Source organism: Triticum aestivum, chromosome 2D, assembly GCF_018294505.1.
Source record: "Triticum aestivum cultivar Chinese Spring chromosome 2D, IWGSC CS RefSeq v2.1, whole genome shotgun sequence".
In the NCBI taxonomy this organism is placed as follows: Eukaryota; Viridiplantae; Streptophyta; class Magnoliopsida; order Poales; family Poaceae; genus Triticum; species Triticum aestivum.
In genome coordinates, this window is record NC_057799.1 from 537,937,375 (window position 1) to 537,963,359 (window position 25,985).

Below are 25,985 nucleotides of genomic sequence, written 5' to 3' on the forward strand. Positions count from 1 at the left end.
AGAGGAAACCCTAACCCACGGACGAAATGGGGAATGAACACCACCCTCTCATGGGGCTTCGGGGTGGGGATGATCTGCCCCTTGGCCGGAAGCCAGTGGGCGATTTCCTGGGCCAAGTACCCTGCCTCCCGGAGCTTCGTGATGTCCTTCTCCTTGACGGAGGAGGCCATCCACTTGCCCTGTGCTCCAGATCCGGACATGGCTGGAGTGCTTTCTTGAGGCGGAAAGGATGGAAGCTTGGGAGCTGGAGCTCGAGAATGGGTGGGCAGAGAGAAAGAAGGCATGGGTGAAGGGGTGAATCCTTATCTCTTTATAAAGGCAGTGAATATCAAGCGCCTCCCCATTCGCCGAAAAACTCGCCTATTCCCCAAGGGCCGTGCAGGCGGCGCGGTTGGATTACCCACGCCCATATTTACGAGAATCCCGCAATAAGGGGACACAATCTCTGCTTCGACAAGACGTGCCAGTGAAAACACCATCTCGAAACATGGAGCGGGAGGCTAAAAACGGTTCGAAATAATGACCGGGCAGAGACGTGGCGTCTCACTACAGAATATGTCAGTAGATGGGACTTGTTAAATATTATGCTCTTTGCGGAGCTTGTTTTGCAGAGCCGGACACATTTTCTGTTCGAGGACTGCATTGGAGTATTCGGAGGAGGAAACCGCCTTGCAATGCCGAAGACAATTTGCACGCCGGACACATCGTCATTGAAGCCTGGTTCAGGGGCTACTGAGGGAGTCCTGGATTAAGGGGTCCTCGGGCGTCCGGGCTATGTGACGTGGGCCGGACTAATGGGCCATGAAGATACAAGACAGAAGACTTCCTCCCATGTCCGGATGGGACTCTCCTTTGCGTGGATGGCAAGCTTGGCGTTCGGATATGAAGATCCCTTCCTCTGTAAACTGACTCTGTATAACCCTAGGCCCCTCCGTGTCTATATAAACCGGAGGGTTTAGTCCATAGAGGCAATCACAATCATACAGGCTAGACATCTAGGGTTTAGCCATTACAATCTCGTGGTAGATCAACTCTTGTAATCCTCATATTCATCAAGCAGGAAGTAGGGTATTACCTCCATCAAGAGGGCCCGAACCTGGGTAAACATCGTGTCCCCCGTCTCCTGTTACCATCGACCTTAGACGCACAGTTCGGGACCGCCTACCTGAGATCCGCCGGTTTTGACACCGACATTAATATCTTGATCTAGTTTTGAGTTTTGCTTTATGATACTTCTATGTAATCGAGTCCGTGAGCTATATATAATAAAGAGTAGTTTTGAGTCGAGGGCTTTGCTGTCTTCCTATGATCCTGAGGGAATAAAAGAAAGAATAAAAAGAAATAATAAGATCATATTGATCTTATGGAGAGTAATGATTTCACATATAAAGAGTATGATGAATAAAAGTTGTTGAGAGTTGACAAACATAGTTTTGGTCATCGTTGCAATTAATAGGAAGTAATAAAGAAAGAGAGGTTTTCACATATAAATATACTCTCTTGGACATCTTTTATGATTGTGAGCACTCATTAAAATATGACATGCTAAAAAGTTGATGTTGGACAAGGAAGACAACGTAATTGGTTATGTTTTCTCATATCTGAAATAAATTATATTGTCATGGATCATCCAACATGTTGAGCTTGCCTTTCCCCTCATGCTAGCCAAATTCATTGCACCAAGTAGAGATACTACTTGTGCTTCCAAATATCCTTAAACCCAGTTCTGCCATGAGAGTCCACCATACCTACCTATGGATTGAGTAAGATCCTTCAAGTAAGTTGTCATTGTTGCAAGCAATAAAAATTGCTCTCTAAATATGTATGATCTATTAGTGTGGAGAAAATAAGCCTTATATGAGCTTGTGATATGGAAGAAATAAAAGCGACGGACTGCATAATAAAGGTCCCTATCACAAGTGGCAATATAAAGTGACGTTCTTTTGCATTAAGATTTTGTGCATCTAACCATAAAAGCACATGACAACATCTGCTTCCCTCTGCGAAGGGCCTATCTTTTATTTTTGTCTTATACCTTATACAAGAGTCATGGTGATCTTCACCTTTCCTTTTTACACTTTATCCTTTGGTAAGCACTATGTGTTGGAAAGATCCTGATATGTATATCCAATTGGATGTGGGTTTTCATAAAGCATTATTGTTGACATTACCCTTGAGGTAAAAGGTTGGGAGGCAAAACTATAAGCCCCTATCTTTCTCTATGTCCGATTAAAACTTCATACCCGTAAGTATTGCGTGAGTGTTAGCAATTGTGAAAGACTAAATCATAGTTGAGTATGTGGACTTGCTGAAAAGCTCTTATATTGACTCTTTCCGATGTTATGATAAATTGCAATTGCTTCAATGACTGAGATTATAGTTTGTTAGTTTTCAATGAAGTTTCTGATTCATACTTTACACTGTGAATAGATTGTTACTTTAGCATAAGAAATCATATGACAATATATATATGTTGCTGTTTTAAAAATGATCATGATGCCCTCATGTCCGTATTTTATTTTATCGAGACCTCTATCTCTAAACATGTGGACATATTTTTTCGATATCGTCTTCCGCTTGAGGACAAGCGAGGTCTAAGCTTGGGGGAGTTGATACGTCCATTTTGCACCATGCTTTTATATCGATATTTCTTGCATTATCGGATGTTATTACACATTATGTCACAATACTTATGCCTTTTCTCTCTTATTTTACAAGCACTGGTGCACGTCGGTCCTAAACGAACGGTTTAAAACCCCTTTCCCCGACGGCATCTGGAACTGTCTCCAAGTGAGTGTGGGCGATACGGGGGTCCTTCCCACACGACCCAGAAACCGTCGGGGATATGCCCTCCTGGCACACACATTCCGAAAAATGAGGTCGTGTGCGACCGGCGAGTGCTCAAATACGGAAATACGTACAGTACAGATAAAAAAATACAATTATACGGCAAAATGGTTTCCGGTCGCAAGTACATCCCACACAGTCAGTCCCCGCTAAACGTTTCCATTCGTATGCACATCCCACACAGTCGTTCCAAGGAAAACGTTTCTGTTCACAGGTACATCACACACAATTTTTCCCGTTAAATCGTTTGCGTTATTGAATGTAGCACACACGGTCCGTAGAAGAAACTATGTGGCAAAGGCTGTCCATGACACACAGTTTTTATGTGGTAAACGTTTGCGCAAGGTGGCCTAACGCAAAAAGTTTTCAAGAGAAAGTCGTGTGTGATTGTTAATTGATCCAACACGGTTTAGTCCTAGAAACTGTGTGCGTTGCCTGAGTTCATCGCCCACGGTATTTTTTCAACAACCGTTTGCAATATCAAAACCCAATTAGCAGGCTAATTCACCATTAGCAGGCTAATTGCCCTATTATTAATAGTCCATTTATTAATCTAATTGACATTCATATTAAGCACACAATATATTTCATTTCCATATTAAGGAAGCAAAATTTCATAATTGAAATACATCAGAGTACAACATGATATAGCTTCAGCACTCAGCTACCCCATTACACAACTGCACCAGCAGCAAGTTCCACATGCAACATGTAGAACCTTTCGAAATTAGCATCATAGACGGTAGATAGACAGATGCATCTCATCTGGAAAACTGTTGAAGCAGAAGGCGAATATTGAGCCTTCATTCATGTTGATGGTCTTTGCAACTTTAGGCCAGTGCCTGTGGATGATTGACCGTCCGTCCTTCGACCTCTTCAGGAACACTTCAATATTGAACCATGGGTGTTGTATGAAAACATTCCTCGCCTCCTGACCATAGAAGTGGTTTGAGAGGTAATTATCAGTGAACTGCTTTGGAAAGGCCTGAAAACAAGGATGTGCATAAATATCTTTTCTATATTGGAAATGGGGCAAGGGAATAAAAAAAGGCAAGGTATAATAGTACCATCTTGTAGTGAACTGATGTCTTCTTCATTGTGCACACAAAGATCTTGTTGTTTTTTGTTGCAAATTTCTTTATCCTAACAATCTTTCTAAGTTTCTTGATTTGATTGATATTCATGGACAACTCATTTCCCCATATGCAAAAAGGGTCGAACAGTGGGTCAAAACCTCTGACAGCAGGACCTACATGTGCAAGACCAAATTGTTAAAACCCAAAATATTAGAATGGTTCCTGCAATTGCACAATAATGTGCTATTAGAGAACGGACCATGCACGTGCTAACCTCGATTGTAAACCTCAGTGCTTCCCATTGTTTCCCTGCAACACATATAAGGTAGTTAGTCATCAGTTTAAGTAAGGGTTCGCATGCTATCAGTAAAATATGTTGATGAAAAATAAGCACATTGTAGATTCATCAGATTAATTGAAGCCACACGGAAAACCCGTTTACCAAAACCAAGCATGATTAAGAACTAGGAAATATAGCACTTGTATATGTTTCTCATGTATTAAATGCAGCCAAATTCGATTTATTCCTCACATGCACAACAATACAAAATTCTACCCACGACAATTGGACATCGCATTGCAGAATTGAACCAAGCAGTTAACTAAACACCACAACAAATGAACCAAACATTAACTGAGCAACACATTGCACAATATAACATTGAACCAAGCAGTTCACTAAGCACCACAACAAATGAACCAAACATTAATTGAGCACCACATTGCACAATATAACATACTCCTAATAGAAGATCAGAGAGTTAACCAAACAGTTAACTACAGCCAATTGTAGCAATTGTATTTGTTTCTCATGTATTTACTACAACCAAATTCAATTTATTCCTCACATGGTATACGATAACAGAATGCACCAACAATTTTGTAAAGATAAATTCGATTTATTTCTCACATGGAAGACAATACAAAATTGCAGCCTGAAGAATTGAACATCACATTTATAGAATTGAACCAAATAGTTAACTGAAGACGACAACTAATTAACAAAACAGTTAATAAGTGAGCACCACACTACACGACATATAGAACATATACACTAGAGCAACAGATTGCATGGTGAAATTAGATAGCACAATTCACTAGATTTTGTGAAGGAAAGGCAGGAACAGCACACGCAACGGGTAAACTGAGCATGCTTAACCGGCGTAGCTATCAATTGGCAAGGTGCTCCTCCAAGATCTAGGGGTCGGCACGAATGGCAGCCATCGCGGCCTCATCCGCGCGTGCGGCCGCGATTTGCTTCTCCGCTGCCAAATGCTCCTTGAGGTCCTGGCTATACTACATGCACCATGGCTTAGGCCGGTGCTTATTTGGTGGAGGGGTCGGTGATTTGGGTGGAAGGTGTCGCGCTCTTCCGGCGGTCGGGGCATGTGGGGTGTGCAAGGAGGAGGAGGATGGGGGTAGGGTGTGGATTACCTGCCTGTATAGAGGAGGCCGAGCAGCGTGAGGGAGGGTCGCCGATGAGGAGGCGGCGGCGCTGCAAGCAGGGAGTGAAGGTTTCAACTTGGAAAGGAAGGCGGAAAGAGGGGAAATGTGGCTTTTGGTAAGGGGAGGGGGCGGGGAGGTAGATATTTCCGCGGAAGCCGAAAATTTGGAATCGCTTCAGCCAAAAAACTGGCGCGCAAAGTGTCATCAGACACGGTCCCTTATTCAGAACTGTGTACGATATGTAGACATCCCTAACGATTCAGATAGCTTAACTCGTGTGTGATGAGTTTGAACGTAAAAAGTTTTGGTTCGAATTTCCATGGTTACAGTGGTCATCCATGTCATTGCATAATTTGGGTACACAAAGGAGACTACAGCACACCCACGCTTCTTAATCGAGCAAGTTCAGCAATTAAACAGAGCTAGCTGACCTAAACATTACTCTAACAAATTAAAGACGGCCACTCTTAATTAAACAAAACATAGAGTACTACTACGGCTGGTGCTCGTCGATCTCCGCCGCCGCCTCCATGTCCAGCCCGCGCTCGACCGTCTCCTGGGGAAGGGGCTCCATGGCATCCATCGCACCATACTCCGCAAGCATCTCGCCATCCGTGTCCGCCATCTCTTTGGAAAAGGCCGCCACGAGCTAGGCATGGGCGGACGCGATCTGGGCTTGGACAGGCTCCATCGTCGCAAGGTATGCGGCGGAGGAACGGACGGCTGCTCGAACGCTCTCGGCGATTACCAGCTCTTCGGCCGTGGGTTGATAACCGTTGTCGGAGAAGCTTCATTCGGTTTGTGCGGTGACCGCCAGGAGCTGGGCATGGGCGGCGTCGACATGGTCATGGGCGGCCTCCATCAGGGCTAAGGCCGCCGCTACGGAACAGACAGCTGCTGTGCCGCTCTCGCCAGTTGTTATCCCCGAGGCAGATATTGCTGCCACCACCTGAGAAGCAACAGCGCCCGTTTGGGCTGCCTTTGCCGCCCGGTCGCAAATTCCGCCCGCGCTCATGCACCTTGTTAGCACGCGCATGGCGGCTGCAGCCGCTATCTCGCCGGAGTAGGCCACTGATACTTCTCCAATGTATCTATAATTTTTGATTGTTCCATGCTATTATATCATCTGTTTTGGATGTTCAATGGGCTTTATTATACACTTTTATATTATTTTTGGGACTAACCTATTAACCGGAGGCCTAGCCCAAATTGCTGTTTTTTTGCCTATTTCAGTGTTTCGAAGGGAAGGAATATCAAACGGAGTCCAAACGGAATGAAACCTTCGGGAACGTGATTTTCGGAACAAACGTGATCCAGAGGACTTGGAGTGGACATCCAGCAATCAACGAGGAGGCCACGAGGCAGGGAGGCGCGCCTGCCCCCTGGGCGCGCCCCACCCTTGTTGGCCCCTTGTAGCTCTCCTGACCGACCTCTTTCGCCTATATATACGCATATACCCTGGAAACATCAGAACAGGAGCTAAAACCCTATTTCCACCACCGCAACTCTATGTACCCGTGAGATCCCATCTTGGGGCCTTCTTCAGCGCTCCGCCGGAGGGGGCACTGATCATGGAGGGCTTCTACATCAACACCATAGCCTCCCCGATGATGTGTGAGTAGTTTACCTTAGACCTTCGGGTCCATAGTTATTAGCTAGATGGCTTCTTCTCTCTCTTTGGATCTCAATACAAAGTTCTCCTTGATTCTCTTGGAGATCTATTCGATGTAATCTTCTTTTGCGGTGTGTTTGTCAAGATCCGATGAATTGTGGGTTTATGATCAAGATTATCTATGAACAATATTTGAATCTCCTCTGAATTCTTTTATGTATGATTGGTTATCTTTGCAAGTCTCTTCGAATTATCAGTTTGGTTTGACCTACTAGATTGATCTTTCTTGCAATGGGAGAAGTGCTTAGCTTTGGGTTCAATCTTGTGGTGCTCGATCCCAGTGACAGTAGGGGAAACGACATGTATTGTATTGTTGTCATCGAGGATAAAAAGATGGGGTTTATATCATATTGCTTGAGTTTATCCCTCTACATCATGTCATCTTGCTTAAAGCGTTACTCCGTTCTTATGAACTTAATACTCTAGATGCATGATGGATAGCGGTCGATGTGTGGAGTAATAGTAGTAGATGCAGGCAGGAATCGGTTTACTTGTCACGGACGTGATGCCTATATACATGATCATACCTAGATATTCTCATAATTATGCTCAATTCTATCAATTGCTCAACAGTAATTTGTTCACCCACCGTAACACTTATGCTATCTTGAGAGAAGCCACTAGTGAAACCTATGGCCCCTAGGTCTATTCTCCATCATATTAATCTCCCGTCACCAAGTTATTTATTTCGCCGTTTATTTTGCAATCTTTACTTTTAATATTTATCATAAAAATACAAAAAAATATTATCTTATCATCTCTATCAGATCTCACTTTTGCAAGTGGCCGTGAAGGGATTGACAACCCCTTTATCGCGTTGGTTGCAAGGTTCTTATTTGTTTGTGTAGGTACATGGGACTTGAGCGTGGCCTCCTACTGGATTGATACCTTGGTTCTCAAAAACTGAGGGAAATACTTACGCTACTTTGCTGCATCACCCTTTCCTCTTCAAGGGAAAACCAACGCAGTGCTCAAGAGGTAGCAATAAGGATTTCTGGCGCCGTTGCCGGGGAGTCTACGCACAAGTCAAGACATACCAAGTACCCGTCACAAACTCTTATCCCTTGCATCACATTATTTGCCATTTGCCTCTCGTTTTCCTCTCCCCCACTTCACCCTTGTCGTTTTATTCGCCCTCTTTTTCCGTTCGGCTCTTTTTCGCTTGCTTCTTGTTTGCTCGTGTGTTGGATTGCTTGCTTGTCATGATGGGCTCAAGACAATACAAAATTGTGTGACTTTACCAATACCAACAACAATGAGTTTCTTAGCACTCCGATTGCTCCTCTTACCGAAGTTGAATCTTGTGAAATTAATGCTGCTTTGTTGAATCTTGTCATGAAAGATCAATTCGCCGGCCTTCCTAGTTAAGATGCCGCTACCCATCTAAATAGATTTGTTGATTTGTGTGATATGCAAAATAAGAAAGATGTGCATAATGATATTGTTAAATTGAAGCTATTTCCGTTTTCCCTTAGAGATCGTGCTAAAACTTGGTTTTCGTCTTTGCCTAAAAATAGTATTGATTCTTGGAATAAGTGCAAAGATGCTTTTATCTCTAAGTATTTTCCTCCCGCTAAGATCATCTCTCTTAGAAACGATATTATGAATTTTAAGCAACTTGATCATGAACATGTTGCACAAGCTTGGGAGAGGATGAAATTAATGATACGTAATTGGCCTACTCATGGTTTGAATTTGTGGATGATTATACAAATTTTTTATGCCGGATTGAATTTTGCTTCTAGAAACCTTTTAGATTCGGCCGCGGGAGGCACTTTTATGGAAATCACTTTAGGAGAAGCTACTAAACTCCTAGATAATATTATGGTTAATTATTCTCAATGGCACACTAAAAGATCTACTAGTAAAAAGATTCATGCGATTGAAGAAATCAATGTTTTGACTGGAAAGATGGATGAACTTATGAAATTGTTTGCTAATAAGAGTGTTACTTCTGATCCCAATGATATGCCTTTGTTTACTTTGATTGAGAATAACAATGAATCTATGGATGTGAATTTTGTTGGCAGGAATAATTTTGGTAACAACGCATATAGAGGAAACTTTAATCCTAGGCCGTTCCCTAGTAATTCCTCTAATAATTATGGTAATTCCTACAAAAATTCTTATGGAAATTTTAATAAGATGCCCTCTTAATTTGAAACTAGTGTTAAAGAGTTTATGAATTCACAAAAGAATTTCAATGCTTTGCTTGAAGAAAAACTGCCTAAGATTGATGAATTGGCTAGGAACGTGGATATAATTTCTCTTGATGTTGATTCTTTGAAACTTAGATCTATTCCACCTAAGCATGATATCAATGAGTCTCTCAAAGCCATGAGAATTTCCATTGATGAGTGCAAAGAAAGAACCGCTAGGATGCGTGCTAAGAAAGATGGCTTTGTGAAGGCGTGTTCTTCTAGTTTTTATCAGAATAAAGATGAAGATCTAAAAGTTATTGATGTGTCCCCTATTAAATCCTTGTTTTGCAATATGAATCTTGATAATGATGGGACTGGAGATGAGTCAACTTTAGTTAGAAGGCGTCCCAAAAATTCGGAGTTTTTAGATCTTGATGCAAAAATTGGTAAAACTGGGATTGAAGAGGTTAAAACTTTAGATAGCAATGAACCCACTATTTTGGATTTCAAGGAATTTAATTATGATAATTGATCTTTGATAGATTTTATTTCCTTGTTGCAATCCGTGCTAAATTCTCCTCATGCTTATAGTCAAAATAAATCCTTTACTAAACATATCGTTGATGCTTTGATGCAATCTTATGAAGAAAAACTTGAGTTGGAAGTTTCTATCACTAGAAAACTTTATGATGAGTGGGAACCTACAATTAATGTCGGAGTAATTGGCCACGGGTAGCCTAACTGACTACCCCTGGCTCTTCAGAAAATTTATCAGGCCTTTGGGCCTTCAAGCACTCCAAGCATTTGGGCCGCCTTCCCCGGCCGGCTACCACTAAAGCCGACTCCCGGAAGGCGACCCAGCCTCACCGACTCCAAGAAGCCGGCCAAGAAGGACGCCGACTCCTAGAAGCCGGCCAAGACCACAACCGCTCCTACATAAGGACGACCTGACGGGGCATGGCCACCGTGCGGCCCACGACCCCCGAAGCCCGAGGCAGGCATGGCTACAGGAGGCCGTACGGGAGGGATGTCTCCCGTGCGGCTCGGCACTGTAGCCACGCCAGCCGCGACGTCATCTACGACCCCCTCCTGTACGGCCCAAGGACCGCGGGCCCCTTCAGCCAGAGAGAGGCGTGAAGGCGGCCCGGCTTTTCCTAGTTGGCCAGAAGCATAGCCGGCCATCAGAAGCCGGCGACTCCCTTCCTCGAAGCAGGAGCCCCATTAAGGGGACAAGACGAGGTGAGGCTACAGTGATAGCCCCCGATGCGGATCACTGTAGCCACGCTTACCTTGACAAAGCCCTGATCATCAGAGGCGCGGCGACAGTAAGCAGCCGCCGACAAGACCCTAGGCGGTGGGGCCAGCCTGTCGACCGAGTAGCCGGCAGCCGGCGGGACCCACCAGCCGGCGGAGAAGCGGGCAGGCGTAGACACTGACGGCTGGGGCCAGTTCCCAGTCAGATTACCATTGTACCCCCGGCATATGTCGCACCAACCACCCGACATTTGGCGCCCACCGTGGGGCCAAGTGCACCGTCGTCCGGAGACCTTTTCTGGACGGGAATCCTCTTCTTTCCCGGCGAGCGCAGCCAGCCTGCTGCGCCCGATGGCGTTTGCCCCGACGAGCTGCAACGCGTCGACGACGTCTGCGCAGCGAGCCGCCTCGCCGATCTGCTCGGCGAGACTCGCATCTCCGACGAGCCTGCGTCCGACGCAGGCACCGACTACCCCGAGAGCCGCCTCGTCAGCCTCCTCGACCAACTTCACGTCTCCAGCGAGCCTGCTGCGGACATGGAGTCGGTCGGCTCCACCGACCCGATGCTCATCGACTCCGACACCGCGTCGCTCGACGCTTACCCCTCCGACGTGGTGGTCTTCGACGACCCCCTCCCTCGAGCTGACAGTGGCAGCAGCGCTGTCACCGAAGTGCTGGTCATCAGCCACGTCTCCAACTCGGGCGAGAACGCCCGCGACGCTCAGCAAGCGGCGATACACGACCTCTCCGTCCCCCTCCCGGCCGACGCCGATGCCGAGACCCTGGAGGCACGCCGCCTTGCCCTCACCGCGGAGAGCAAGAAGATAGCCTCGATGAGACGCCTCACCGAGGCCCACCAGCGCGAAGTCGACCGCGCCGCCTTCGGGACGCCGCCGCCTAGCGGCCCGAGCCGGGCCGGCTTCGTCCAGAAGCGCGGCGCAGCCATTGCCAGCATGCTGGGCGCAGATCGCCCCGTCTACGCCACCCCGCTCGAGAATCCGCGAGCCGCTCAGGCGGCTGCAGAGGAGCTCAATGGGCTAGGAGCCGATGAGCTCCCCTACATGACAAGACGGATCCAGCAGCTGATCGACGCGGCTGCAGAACGGCACGAAGCCGGCGCCTGAACTGATAGCCATCCCCCACGCCGGGAGCACGCTGCGACGTCCCGCTCGCCGACTGCGAGCGGTGCGTACCGGAAGAAAGACAAGGAGCCGGCTGCCAGCCGCAGCCGGACTCGCATTACTATCGAGCGCGACGCGGATGGCCACCCTCGAGCGATAGAGCACCAAGGAAACCTGCCGCCTCCCCCGCCTCGAAGAGAAAGACGCCTCACTCCACCGCCTGTCGCCCATCCGACTCTTGGCGACCGACTCGGCCGCCGAGAAGGAGTCGGCGAGAATGACGCCCGCCACAGGATCGACCGCCTGGCTCGATCCTTGGCGTTAGAAGAAGAAGACGATGTCGGCCCGCCATGCTTTGGCCCCCGCATCCGCGACGAACCCTTCCCCAAAGGGTTCTCGCTCCCCAGAGACACGCCCAAGTACAACGGCTCGGTGAAGCCGGAAGATTGGCTCATCGACTACTCCACAGCCGTCAGCATCGCCAACGGCAATCGGCGCGTCGCCGTGAAATACGTCCCCTTGATGCTGCAAGGGACGGCGCGCACGTGGCTCAACATCCTCAAACCATACAGCATCAACAGCTAGCTGGACTTCACCGAGGTTTTCGTCCGCAACTTCACCAGCACCTACAAGCGACCTCCCAAGCCTCGCCAGCTCTCCCTCTGCGTCCAAGGGCCCAACGAGTCGACCCGTGACTACCTCACGCGATGGGCCGAGCTCCGCAACTCCTGCGAGGGAGTGCACGAGGTCCAGGCCATCGAGTACTTCACTGCCGGGTGCCGAGAGGGCACCCTCCTCAAGCACCGACTCCTCTGCGACGAGCCGGCTACCCTCGATGAGTTGCTGATCACCGCCGACAAGTATGCCACTGCCGACTCCTCCATGAAGACCGAGCTCTGAGTGGACGCCTCGGGGAAAGTAGTTGCTCCGGCTCCCAAGACGCCGGCTGGCGACCCTAACCGGCGCCCCTACCAGAACGACCACAAGCGCAAGGGCCCCATGCCAACTTCCTCCAGTCGGCAGGTGGCCACAGTTGAAGACGAGCAGCCCGAGGAGCGGCCCGCTCCCAAGAAGAAGGGAGGCCGGCCGCCCTGGCAGCCGTCCTTCTCCTACGAACAAGCACTCGACGCCCCCTGCAAGTTCCATAGCGGCGCGAAGCCGTCCAACCATACAACCCGGAAATGCCACTGGCTCACCCGCATCACCAAGGGCGAAGGGATGGTGCCGCCTCCGCCTCCCGGCCCGCCGCCTCCAGCTCCCCAGCAGCCGGCGGCCCGACCGGCAGTCGGCGCCATCCAAGACGAGTTCCCCGAAGCGCACGACGCCTACGTCGTCTTCACGAGTCAAGTCGATGACAAGCGCAGCCGACGCCGGCAACACCAAGAAGTAAACGCAGTCGCCTCCAGCACCGCCGAATTCATGCACTGGTCGGAAAAGCCCATCACCTGGAGCCAGGCCGACCACCTAGAGGTGATGCCTTCGCCTGGCTCCTATGCTATGGTCTTGGACGTCACCCTTGCGACGGAGAGGCGAGCTGCCAGATTTTCCCGCGTCCTGATAGACGGCGGAAGCAGTAACAACATACTGTACCGCGACACCATGGACAAGCTGAACATCAAAGCAAAGCAGCTCATGCCGAGCCGCACTGTCTTCCATGGTATCGTACCCGGCCTATCTTGCTCCCCAATTGGCAAGATCAAAATGGATGTTCTCTTCGGAGACAAAGATCACTTCCGTCGGGAAGCAATATGGTTCGAGGTGGTGGACCTGGAGAGCCCCTATCATGCGCTACTTGGCCGACCTGCTTTGGCCAAGTTCATGGTTGTGCCCCATTATGCCTACCTGAAGATGAAGATGCCGAGCTTGAAGGGGATCATCACGGTAGCCGGCGATTACAAGAAGTCCATCGAGTGTGCCATGGCCAGCAGCCGGCTGGCCGAGTCCCTCGTGGTGGCAGAAGAGAAAAGGATGTTGAAGCGGGTTGTGGCCATGGCCGGCAAGCAGCCGGCCTTGTCCCCCAACCCCAAGGACTGTGATGCGCAGGGCTCCTTCCAGCCTGCGAAAGAGACAAAGAAGATACCTCTAGACCCGGAGCACCCGGAGAGGTTCGCCGTGATTGGGGCGAACTTGGACAGTACATAGGAAGGCGAGCTCGCCGACTTCCTCCGTGAGAATCGAGACATCTTTGCATGGTCCCCAAAGGACATGCCAGGTGTCCCGAAGGATTTCGCCGAGCACAAATTACATGTCCGAGCTGATGTGAAGCCGGTCAGGCAACCCCTCCGCCGACTATCAGAAGAGAAGCGAAGAATTGTGGGAGAAGAGATAGCCCGGCTCCTTGCAGCCGGCTTCATCATGGAAGTGTTCTTTCCAGAATGGCTTGCCAATCCAGTTCTGGTTTTGAAGAAGAATAACAAGTGGCGCATGTGTATAGACTACACAAGTTTGAACAAGGCCTGCCCAAAGGATCCGTTTGCTTTGCCACGGATTGACCAAGTGATAGACTCCACAGCCGGATGCGAGTTGTTGTGTTTTTTGGATGCATACTCAGGGTATCATCAGATCAAGTTGGACCCGGCTGACCGCCTGAAGACTGCCTTCATCACACCCTTTGGAGCTTTCTGCTACCTGACAATGACATTCGGCTTGAGAAACGCCGGTGCCACTTTTCAGCATTGCATGCAGAAATGTCTCTTGAAACAACTCGGCAGAAATGCCCACGTCTACGTAGACGACATTGTGGTGAAGACAGAGAAGCGCGGTACCTTGCTGGAAGACCTGAAGGAAACATTCACCAACTTGCGCCGATTCCAGATCAAGCTCAACCCCGAGAAGTGCGTGTTCGGAGTGCCAGCCGGCCAGCTGCTGGGCTTCCTGGTCTCCGAGCGCGGCATTGAGTGCAACCCTGTCAAGATCAAAGCCATCGAGAGGATGGAGATACCCACCAAGCTGCGAGATGTGCAGAAGTTCACTGGCTGCTTAGCCTCCCTGAACCGTTTTATCAGCCGACTAGGAGAGAAGGCCCTCCCCCTGTACCGACTCATGAAGAAGTCCACCCACTTTGAGTGGAATGATCAAGCCGACCAAGCCTTCCATGAGTTGAAGAAAATGTTGACCACTCCGCCTGTCCTGGCTGCGCCGACTGAGAAGGAGCCCATGCTCCTCTACATCGCCGCGACAAGCCGAGTCGTCAGCACTGTTGTTGTGGTCCAGCGCCCGGAGGAAGGCCGAGCCCAGCTGGTCCAGAGGCCGGTCTACTATCTCAGCGAAGTACTATCTAGCTCGAAGCAAAACTACCCGCATTACCAGAAGATGTGCTATGGGGTGTACTTCGCTGCCAAGAAATTGAAGCCCTACTTCCAAGAGCACCCCATCACGGTCGTGTGCACTGCCCCGCTCGCCGAGATCATAGGCAGCCGGGATGCATCCGGCCAGGTGGCCAAATGGGCCATTGCCTTGGCGCCCTACACAATTTTCTATCAACCCCGCACCGCCATCAAGTCGCAAGCATTGGCCGACTTCCTCGTCGACTGGGCCGAGACCCAGTACTTACCGCCGGCTCCCGACTCCACCCATTGGCGGATGCACTTTGACGGGTCCAAGATGCGCACTGGCTTGGGAGCCGGCATCGTCCTCACCTCTCCCAAAGGCGACAAGCTCAACTACACGCTGCAGATCCACTTCGCCGCCTCCAACAACGTGGCCGAGTACGAGGCGCTCGTACATGGGCTCCGGCTAGCCAAAGAACTCGGCATACACCGGATCCTGTGCTACGGCGACTCAGACTTAGTGGTCCAGCAATCATCTGGCGACTGGGACGCCAAGGACGCAAACATGGCAAGCTACCGATTCCTCGTCCAGCAGATGAGCGGATACTTCGAAGGGTGCGAGTTCCTTCACGTGCCAAGGGCTGACAACGACCAAGCAGATGCCCTAGCACGGATCGGCTCCACCCGACAAGCCATACCGACTGGCGTCTCCCTCCAGCGCCTCCTCAAGCCGTCCATCAAGCCGTCTCCAGAGTCGAATTCCATCTTCGTACCGCCTGCACCAGAAACAGCCGGATCCGGCTCAAGAAATCCTGCAGGCGGCACGGCGACTTCGACGACTGCCCCGGGGACTGACGTAGTCGCTCCCGGCCCAGGGACCTCAGAGCCCGGCCCGGGGACTGCAACAGTCGGCCCGGGGACTGCAACGACGCAAGAAGTGGTGGTCGACCCCAACGCAACACCCAACCCACCCACCCGAGTCATGGTGGCCACATTAACAGCAGAAGAAGTCACAGCTCCCTCATGGGCCCAGCCCATCCTCAAGTTCCTAGTCAGCAGAGAGCTGCCGGCTGATGAGATCGCAGCAAGACTAGTGCAACGACGAGCCGCAGCATACACAATAATCAACAGGGAGCTTGTGAAGCGCAGCGTCACTGGAATCTTCCAGCGTTGCGTCGAGCCAGAAAAAGGAGTGGCAATCGTCAAAGACATCCACCAAGGCGAATGCGGCCATCACGCCGCCTCAAGATCCCTCGTGGCCAAGGCTTTCCGCCATGGGTTCTTCTGGCCGACTGCCTTGGAGGATGCTAAAGAAATAGTCAAGACCTGCAGAGGATGTCAAGTCTTCAGTTCCAAACAACACCTGCCAGCTTCTGCCCTCAAGACCATTCCCCTCACCTGGAATTTTGCCGTCTGGGGACTGGACATGGTGGGCCCTTTCAAGACGGCCCGCGGTGGCTTGACACATCTACTCGTTGCTGTGGACAAGTTCACAAAGTGGATCGAAGCAAAGCCGATTAAGAAGCTGAACGGGCCGACTGCCGTGACATTCATCACCGACATCACTACTAGGTACGGCGTGCCGCACAGCATCATCACCGACAACGGCACGAACTTCGCCAAAGGCGCACTGGCACGTTTCTGCGCGACACAGGGCATCCGACTGGACTTAGCGTCCGTTGCCCACCCGCAGTCAAACGGCCAAGTCGAGCGAGCAAATGGACTTATCCTCTCCGGCATCAAGCCCCGACTGGTTGTACCACTGGAGCGATCGGCCGGCTGCTGGCTCGAAGAACTGCCGGTTGTCCTCTGGAGTCTGCGCACTACACCCAACAAGTCAACCGGCTTCACTCCATTCTTCCTTGTGTACGGTGCCGAGGCTGTCATCCCAACAGACATCGAGTTCGACTCGCCTCGGATCACCATGTACACGGAGGAGGAAGCCAAAGAAGCAAGAGAAGACGGCGTCGACCTACTGGAAGAAGGCCGGCTGTTAGCCCTCAGCCGGTCCGCCATCTACCAGCAAGGCCTGCGCCGCTACTACAACCGCAAGGTCAAGCCAAGATCCTTCCAAGAGGGCGACCTTGTGCTCCGGCTGATCCAGCGAACAGCCGGCCAGCACAAGCTCTCGGCCCCTTGGGAAGGCCCCTTCGTCGTCAGCAAGGCACTCGGCAACGACTCCTACTACTTGATCGACGCGCAAAAGCCAAGAGCACGCAAGAGAGACGACTCCGGCAAGGAGTCGGAGCGACCATGGAACGCAAACCTCCTAAGACGATTTTATAGCTGAAAAGCAGTATGTATCACGCTACCCCTTTGTATTAAGTTACAAACCAACAGGCCCCCCGAACAGTACTCGGGGACTGCCTTTTATTTATCTATGAATGACGAGTGTCATATCCATGAATGTATTATTACATTTTGAACTCTTGTCCGGCACCGGGTCCGACTAGTCGGCCCGGGGACTGGCCGCCTTGAGCTATATTCTAAGTTCTTCCCGAAGTCAGCAAAGTAGTGTGCCGGCTCCCAAGTCCTCCCTTGTTGAAAGTCGCAGCTCAAAGAACTGACTGTCCGACTAGCAAGAGGAAAGACAAAAAAGACGCCCACACGAAAAACGGCTAAGGAACAACTAACCTATATAGCAAAGAGACGGCCTCCATATACGCCTGCCGGCTGTCACAGCAGCCGGCTGGCCGGCTTCCTAAAAAACTTAGCTTAAGTCCAGCAGAGCTAAAAGTACTTCCCCCTCCCCAATCAGCCAGGCACTCCCCGGCTACAGTTTGTAGAACAACTGTTTGACTAGGGAGGCGGCAACCAAGGGACGGCGGCAAAGGAAAAAAGCAGAAGGACAAAAAGCGAAAGTACAAGGAAAAGCCGATTGCATAACTTATATACATAAAGCCGCCTAAAGGCTGGCAATAGACTTGAGTTTCAATACACCCAGTGGGTGGAATTGTGCAGACTTAACCAAACATTGTTCCAAAGCAACAAGACAGGAAAACAAAAGAAAGAAGACTAAGGTGCGACTTGGAGGCCGAACTGATCGGTGAAGGCAGCTCGCCGGCTGAAGGAGTGGCCGCCTAGTTGGTCCCGGCTTGACCACCTCCCGCGGCAGGACACGCACTCGCACGCGACGTAGTGCTGGAGGCGCGGTCAGGCTGGCCGGCTACTCCACCAGCCGGCTCGGCGTCTTCACCCTCCTCCTCCTCCTCTTCGCCCTCGTCGCTAGAGTCGATCTCCTCCGCCGAGTCCTCGCCGTACGCCGGGTTCAGCCCGAACCAATCTTCCGGTTGGGCGACTCCATTGTCGTCCACCTCGGGGGCAAAGACGTTGGTGTCGGTGTAGTCGGCGATCGCTGAAGCCCGCCGAATGATGGCCGGCCGCGCCGGCTCCAGCTCCGTGTCGGCTTGCTGCCGCCAGGTCGCCAGCTGGTCCAGGTTCAGGCCCGGATACCAGGCCTTGACGAACTCCAGCGCCCGCCTGGCGCCGGAGCGAGCCGCTGACGCCTTCCAAGCCTCGAAGCGGCCGACGGCCACCTCCAGCCAGTCGGCGGTCCGGCTGGGAGTGCGCGGGACCACTTGGCCGGGCCAGAGGGCGGCCAAGACCTGCGACCCGGCACGCTGAAGCCGGCGGAGCAGCCTGTGAGCCGGCTGGATACGAGCCTGGATCGCCAGGAGCTGCTCCTCCAGCGAGCGGCCGGCGGTCGGCGAGATCTCGAAGCCGGCTTGCCTCTTCGCCTGGCGACGAGCTTCGATGGCCTGGTTGGCAGCAGTTGAGTAGCCAGGGAAGTACTCTGCGCGAAGGAGAAAAGGAAAGAAGAACACCAAAATCAGAAAAACAAGCCGAAGTGGCAGATGGCAAGAAAGGATGAAGGGATAGACGACTTACCGTCAACCAGGTCCTCAATCTGGCCATAGCCAGAGACCAGAGTCTGCCTGGCCTCTGCCCAGCCGGCCGCCTCCGTCTCGAACTCGGCCTGGAGGGTGGCTTCGCGATCCTGCGCAGCCTTCAGCGCAGCCTTGTGGCCTTCCTCCTGGTTGGCCAGCTTCTTGACCAGGCGGTCGCGCTCCTGCACCAAAGCGGCGAGCTCCGCGTCCTTGGCACGAAGAGCAGTCTGGGACTCCCCCAGCTGCGCCCTCAGACTGGCGTTGGCCGCTGCAGAGATAGAAGAAAAAGAAGAACAATGAGGAATGACCAAGGAAGATCCGAGCCGACTGCTCAGCAGTCGGCCCGAATCTCGGGGACTACACCCAGTGGGTGCGCTGACGCGCCCCCACATGAGAAAAAGGTCAAGTCACATACCTCGGCTTTCCGTGAGATCGGCGGTCTTCTGAGTCAACTCCCGAGCCTGGGAGTTGAAGGCGGCCGCTCGGAGATTGTGGTAGTCCTGCAAGACGGACAGAAGACCGACGTGAGAACAAAAGCAGCAAAAACAAAAATCTCCAAGAAGTTCTAAGCCGCCTGCTCAGCGGCCGACTCGGAACTCGGGGACTACACCCAGTGGGTGCGCTGACGCGCCCCCACGAGAAAAATCAAGTTCAAAAAAGAGCAAGATGAGAATACTAACCCGGATGGCTGCCCGCGTGGCGAGGAATTCGTCGGTGAACTGCCTCAGCGCCGCGGCTTGGCTCTGCAGCCGGGTCCGGACGTCTTGCGCGGCGACGTTCACCACGGCCGACCCTCCGCCCGGCGTCCACCCCGAGGTAGCGCTGGCCGCCTCCGCGTCTCGGGCCGACGAGCTGGAGCCCACGGCCGGCTGTGGCTCCGACGCAGCCTTCTGCGATTCAGCCGCGGCCTTCCCCGCACGCCGGCTTGGCGGAACCCGGACCGCCACCTCAGCCCCCGCGGCCGGCTCGCCCCCGCCGACTATGCGGGCGCAGGCTCAGGCTGGCGGCCTTGGGTCGTCCTAGTCGGAGGAGTCGGCCCCGGCGCCTCGCCCAAGATGACGACGTCGGCACCGCTTCCTCCCAGCCCCGGCTGGGAACCGCTGGCTCCCCCCGGCGAGGGATCCACGTCCCCGGGCGCCATGGTGCGCAGGGGGGTGACCATCAAGGCCTCCCTTGCCGGCCCTTCGGCCTCGGCCTCTGCCCGGGCCTTGGCTGCGGCCTCGGCGAGCGCCTTCGCCGCTTCCTCCTCCCGAGCCGCCTGGGCGGCAGCTACCCTCCGTGCCTCTGCCTCCCGTGCTTCCTGCTCCTCCCGCGCCTCCCGCGCGTTCCTTTCTGTCGCCTCCAGGAGGGCGGCGCAGGGATCTACGCGGCGGGTGGTGCTCCTAGAGCCCCCTTGTGACTCGATGACAGAGCCGGCGTCCGCCCGCTCAAGTGATAGCGGAGCCCTGACCGTTGAAAAAAGAAGATGAAGACTCAAGAACCACCAAAGGAAGGAAAGAAGGACAGTACGAAGAAAGAGAGAACTTACGCCGACACCGTCTGCGGCTGCTTCACCACTTTGCGGAAGCGAGCCGCCTTCGCGGCCGCCTCTTCCCGCCTGGTGGCCGCCGCCCCACCCCTAGGCTTCTTCGTCCGGCTGCCAAACATGCCCTGGGTGGCCCGACGTTTCTGGCCTCTACCCCGAGCAGGCTGCGCGATGGAAGAGCCCGCGCCGCGTCTGGAGGCTGGCTGGCGGGGCGGGATGGCTTCGGCTTCGTCCTCGTCTGGCCAGTCCTCGAAGGTAGCGGTAAACCCGGAGCCGCCTGCTTCGCCGCCGGCTTGGCCGCCAGCCGGCTCGGCGGCGTCCTCCATATGGACCGCCCCCAGGTCGGGGTCCTCCTCGTCGTGCTCGGTCCGGTCGGGGACGAAGCGGCGTTCCACGTCCGCTCCGCCGGCCGGCCGAAGCAGAGGATTCTGTCAAAAAGAGCGAGCCGACTGAGTTAGAGTCGGCCCAAAGGAACTTGGCGACAAAGCCGAGGGAGAAAAAGAGAAGGAGAGAAGGAGAGCGTACCGTAGGCGGAGGATTGGCACGGCTGTATGGTTCCTTGCCGAATTGCCAGTCATCGGAAAGCTGGCAATTGGCGAGGTAGTTCACCATGTCGGCGGCGTCAGGCCGCGGCATCTCCTTGGTACACATCCGTCTCGGATCGAGCTGGCCGCTCATCTGACAGATCAGATGAGGCCGGCTCTGGAGCGGAAGGACCCGGCGCGTGACGAACGCGGCCAGGAGGTCGGGCCCCGTCAGCCCCTCCGACTGGACCATCACCCGCAGGCGAGCGATGGCGGCGTTTCCTCCCTGCGACAGCGTTACCGCCCGGAAGGACCACTGGGGCAGCCTCCCCGCCGGTGGGCCGGCTACGTAAGCCGGCAGGTTGAGGTAGTCACCTCGGGGAGCGATGCTCCGCACGTAGAAGTATGACTTCTGCCACTTCTTCACCGATTGGATCAGCGTGATGACGGGGAAGGGGTTGTCAGCGCCTGATCTCCGCGACGCGATGAAGGCGCCGGTCTGAGCCGGCACGCCCCTCACGCGCGTGCCCAGCTTCGACTGGAAGAACTCCCCTCAGAGCTCGAGGGTGGGGAGGACCCCAAGATAGCCCTCGCACAGGGTGACGAAGGCCGACAGCAGCACCACCGCGTTGGGGGTGAGGTGGTGCGGCTGGAGTTGATAGAAGTCCAACCAGGAGCGGAAGAAAGCGCTCACTGGCAGGCCGAAGCCGTGCAGGAAGTGCGAGCGGAAGACCACCCGCTCGCCCTCCCGCGGCGCCGGCCTGACCTCCTTCTCCGGCGCGAGGCGGACCTCCACTTTGTCCGCGCTGGGCAGACGCCGGGTGTCGCGGAGGAAGTTGATGTGGTCGTTGTGAATGACGGAGCCATCCCAATCCCCGCCGAGCTGCTCTACGTGGGGAGGCATAGCGGAAGCTGGCACAGCGGCGGAGGAGCGCGTGAAGGAAGAGCGCGACGGCGAGGCGCTGTCGCAAGAACGAGCAAGGCGAGAAGACGAAGGAAGTGGGAGGAGCGTGCGAGGGTCTGCCGCCCTCCACCTCCCCCTACTTATAGCCTCGTGCGGCCGAAGAGGCCGGACGTGGGGAGGGACGTGGGATTAACTGCGCCCACTCCCCCCACGTCTTGCGTTTATTGCGCATAAGTGCGAGCCGAAACTGCCGCACGGAACGTGCGGGCGGTTTTGGGATACAAGGGATCCGCGCCTGGGCTGGGGCGCGGACGTGGCGGGCCCCCTCCCTGCGGTGATGTCCCGTCACGCGCGTGGGCTGGCAGGCTTTCCGGCCACGTGGCACGCCGACGGCCCGAGGTCGGCCCGCGGCCCGGTGCACGAGCCTGCGGGTTCCCGCCCCCCGAGTCCAGACGAATTCGACTAAAGGCGGCACGCCTGCACCAAGGCCGGCTCCTAGCTGCCGGCTTGTCACGATAGGAAGCTGATCGAGCTTCTCGAACCCCACTCCACCTCGAAGCCCAATCAGCTTCGGGGACTACTGTCGGAGTAATTGGCCACGGGTAGCCTAACCGACTACCCCTGGCTCTTCAGAAAATTTATTAGGCCTTTGGGCCTTCAAGCACTCCAAGCATTTGGGCCGCCTTCCCCGGCCGGCTACCACTAAAGCCGACTCCCGGAAGGCGACCCAGCCTCACCGACTCCAAGAAGCCGGCCAAGAAGGACGCCGACTCCTAGAAGCCGGCCAAGACCACAACCGCTCCTACATAACGACGACCTGACGGGGCATGGCCACCGTGCGGCCCACGACCCCCGAAGCCCGAGGCAGGCATGGCTACAGGAGGCCGTACGGGAGGGATGTCTCCCGTGCGGCCCGGCACTGTAGCCACGCCAGCCGCGACGTCATCTACGACCCCCTCCTGTACGGCCCAAGGACCGCGGGCCCCTTCAGCCAGAGAGAGGCGTGAAGGCGGCCCGGCTTTTCCTAGTCGGCCAGGAGCATAGCCGGCCTCCAGAAGCCGGCGACTCCCTTCCTCGAAGCAGGAGCCCCATTAAGGGGACAAGACGAGGTGAGGCTACAGTGATAGCCCCCGATGCGGATCACTGTAGCCACGCTTACCTCGACAAAGCCCTCATCATCAGAGGCGCGGCTACAGTAAGCAGCCGCCGACAAGACCCTAGGCGGTGGGGCCGGCCTGTCGACGGAGTAGCCGGCAGCCGGCGGGACCCACCAGCCGGCGGGACCAAGCAGCCGGCGGAGAAGCCGGCAGGCGTAGACACTGACGGCTGGGGCCAGTTCCCAGTCGGATTACCATTGTACCCCCGGGGGGTAGGACTATAAAAACCCCCCGGAGCACCCATGCAAAGGGTTCGCACCTCTGCATGTTTGGCTTCCAAGCATAGCACACGCACACGCACCATAGATAGAGAGAAGCAAGAGCTAGCCTTGTTCTTCTTCTCCCTTGATCCCAACAGCTCTACGAGCGATTGTAGCTACACTTTATCGATCTAGTGATCATGCGGAGACCCCGCAGAGCAGGACTAGGGGTGTTATCTCCTCGGAGAGCCCCGAACCTGGGTAAGATTCACCGGCGTGCATGTCTTCGCCTGATCCCGTTTCCAGGCACCGGCGACGTTTTATTGGCTCCCACAATTATAAGCCATCCCTTGGCATATGTCGCACCAACCACCCGACATTTGGCGCCCACCGTGGGGCCAGGTGCACCGTCGTCCGGAGACCTTTTCTGGACGGGAATCCTCTTCTTTCCCGGCGAGCGCAGCCAGCCTGTTGCGCCCGATGGCGTTTGCCCCGACGCGCTGCAAGGCGTCGACGACGTCTGCACAGCGAGCCGCCTCGCCGATCTGCTCGGCGAGACTCGCATCTCCGACGAGCCTGCGTCCGACGCAGGCACCGACTACCCCGAGAGCCGCCTCGTCAGCCTCCTCGACCAACTTCACGTCTCCAGCGAGCCTGCTGCGGACATGGAGTCGGTCGGCTCCACCGACCCGATGCTCATCGACTCCGACACCGCGTCGCTCGACGCTTACCCCTCCGACGTGGTGGTCTTCGACGACCCCCTCCCTCGAGCTGACAGTGGCAGCAGCGCTGTCACCGAAGTGCTGGTCATCAGCCACGTCTCCAACTCGGGCGAGAACGCCCGCGACGCTCAGCAAGCGGCGATACACGACCTTTCCGTCCCCCTCCCGGCCGACGCCGACGCCGAGACCCTGGAGGCACGCCGCCTTGCCCTCACCGCGGAGAGCAAGAAGATAGCCTCGATGAGACGCCTCACCGAGGCCCACCAGCGCGAAGTCGACCGCGCCGCCTTCGGGACGCCGCCGCCTTCGGGACGCCGCCGCCTAGCGGCCCGAGCCGGGCCGGCTTTGTCCAGAAGCGCGGCGCAGCCATTGCCAGCATGCTGGGCGCAGATCGCCCCGTCTACGCCACCCCGCTCGAGAATTTGCGAGCCGCTCAGGCGGCTGCAGAGGAGCTCAATGGGCTGGGAGCCGATGAGCTCCCCTACATGACAAGACGGATCCAGCAGCTGATCGACGCGGCTGCAGAACGGCACGAAGCCGGCGCCCGAACTGATAGCCATCCCCCACGCCGGGAGCATGCTGCGACATCCCGCTCGCCGACTGCGAGCGGTGCGTACCGGAAGAGCCTAATCTTGGGGATGCCCAAGGCACCCCAAGGTAAAATTCAAGGACAACCAAAAGCCTAAGCTTGGGGATGCCCCGGAAGGCATCCCCTCTTTCGTCTTCGTCTATCGGTAACTTTACCTGGGGCTATATTTTTATTCACCACATGATATGTGTTTTGCTTGGAGCGTATTGTATGATTTGAGTCTTTGCTTTTTAGTTTATCACAATCATCCTCGCTGAATACACCTTTTGAGAGAGACACCCATGATTCGGAATTTGTTAGAATACTCTATGTGCTTCACTTATATCTTTTGAGCTATATAGTTTTTGCTCTAGTGCTTCACTTATATCTTTTAGAGCACGGTGGTGGTTTTATTTTATAGAAATAATTGATCTCTCATGCTTCACTTATATTATTTTGAGATTCTTAAATATCATGGTAATTTGCTTTAATTGTGAAATTAATCCGAATGTGATAGGCATCCAAGATGAGCATAATAAAAACTTCCCTATTGAGTTCATTGAATATCATGAGAAGTTTGATACTTGATAAGTGTTTTGAGATACAAAGGTGGTAATATTAGAGTGTGCTAGTTGAGTAATTGTGAAATTGAGAAATACTTGTGTTAAGGTTGGCAAGTCCCATAGCATGCACGTATGGTAAAAGTTGTGTGACACTTTTGACACATAAGGTGTTCTTTTATTGCTTTCCTTATGAGTGGCGGTCGGGGACGAGCGATGGTGTTTTCCTACCAATCTATCCCTCTAGGGGCATGCGTAATAGTACTTAGCTTCGAGGGCTAATAAAATTTTGCAATAAGTATATGAGTTCTTTATGACTAATGTGAGTCCATGGATCATACGCACTCTCAACCTTCCACAATTTTCTAGCCTCTACGGTACCGTGCATTGCCCTTTCTCGCCTTGAGAGTTGGTGCAAACTTCGCCGGTGCATCCAAACCCCGTGATATCATACGCTCTATCACACATAAACCTCCTTATATCTTCCTCAAAACAGCCACCATACCTACTTATCATGGCATTTCCATGACCATTCTGAGATATATTGCCATGCAACTTTCCACCGTTCCGTTTATTATGACACGCTCCATCATTGTCATATTGCTTTGCATGATCATGTAGTTGACATCTTAATTGTGGCAAAGCCACCATTCATAATTTTTCATACATGTCACTCTTGATTCATTGCATATCCCGGTACACCGCCAGAGGTATTCACATAGAGTCATAATTTGTTCTAAGTATTGAGTTGTAATTCTTGAGTTGTAAGTAATAAAAGTGTGATGATCATCATTATTAGAGCATTGTCCCATGTGAGGAAAGGATGATGGAGACTATGATTCCCCCTCAAGTCGGGATGAGATTCCGGACTAAAAAATGAGAGAAAAAGAGAGAAGGGACAATGTTACTATCCTTTTTCCACACTTGTGCTTCAAAGTAGCACCGTGATCTTCATGATAGAGAGTCTCCTATGTTTTCACTTTCATATACTAGTTGGAATTTTTCATTATAGAACTTGGCTTGTATATTCCAATGATGGGCTTCCTCAAAATGCCCTAGGTCTTCGTGAGCAAGCAAGTTGGATGCACACCCACTTAGTTTCTTTTGTTGAG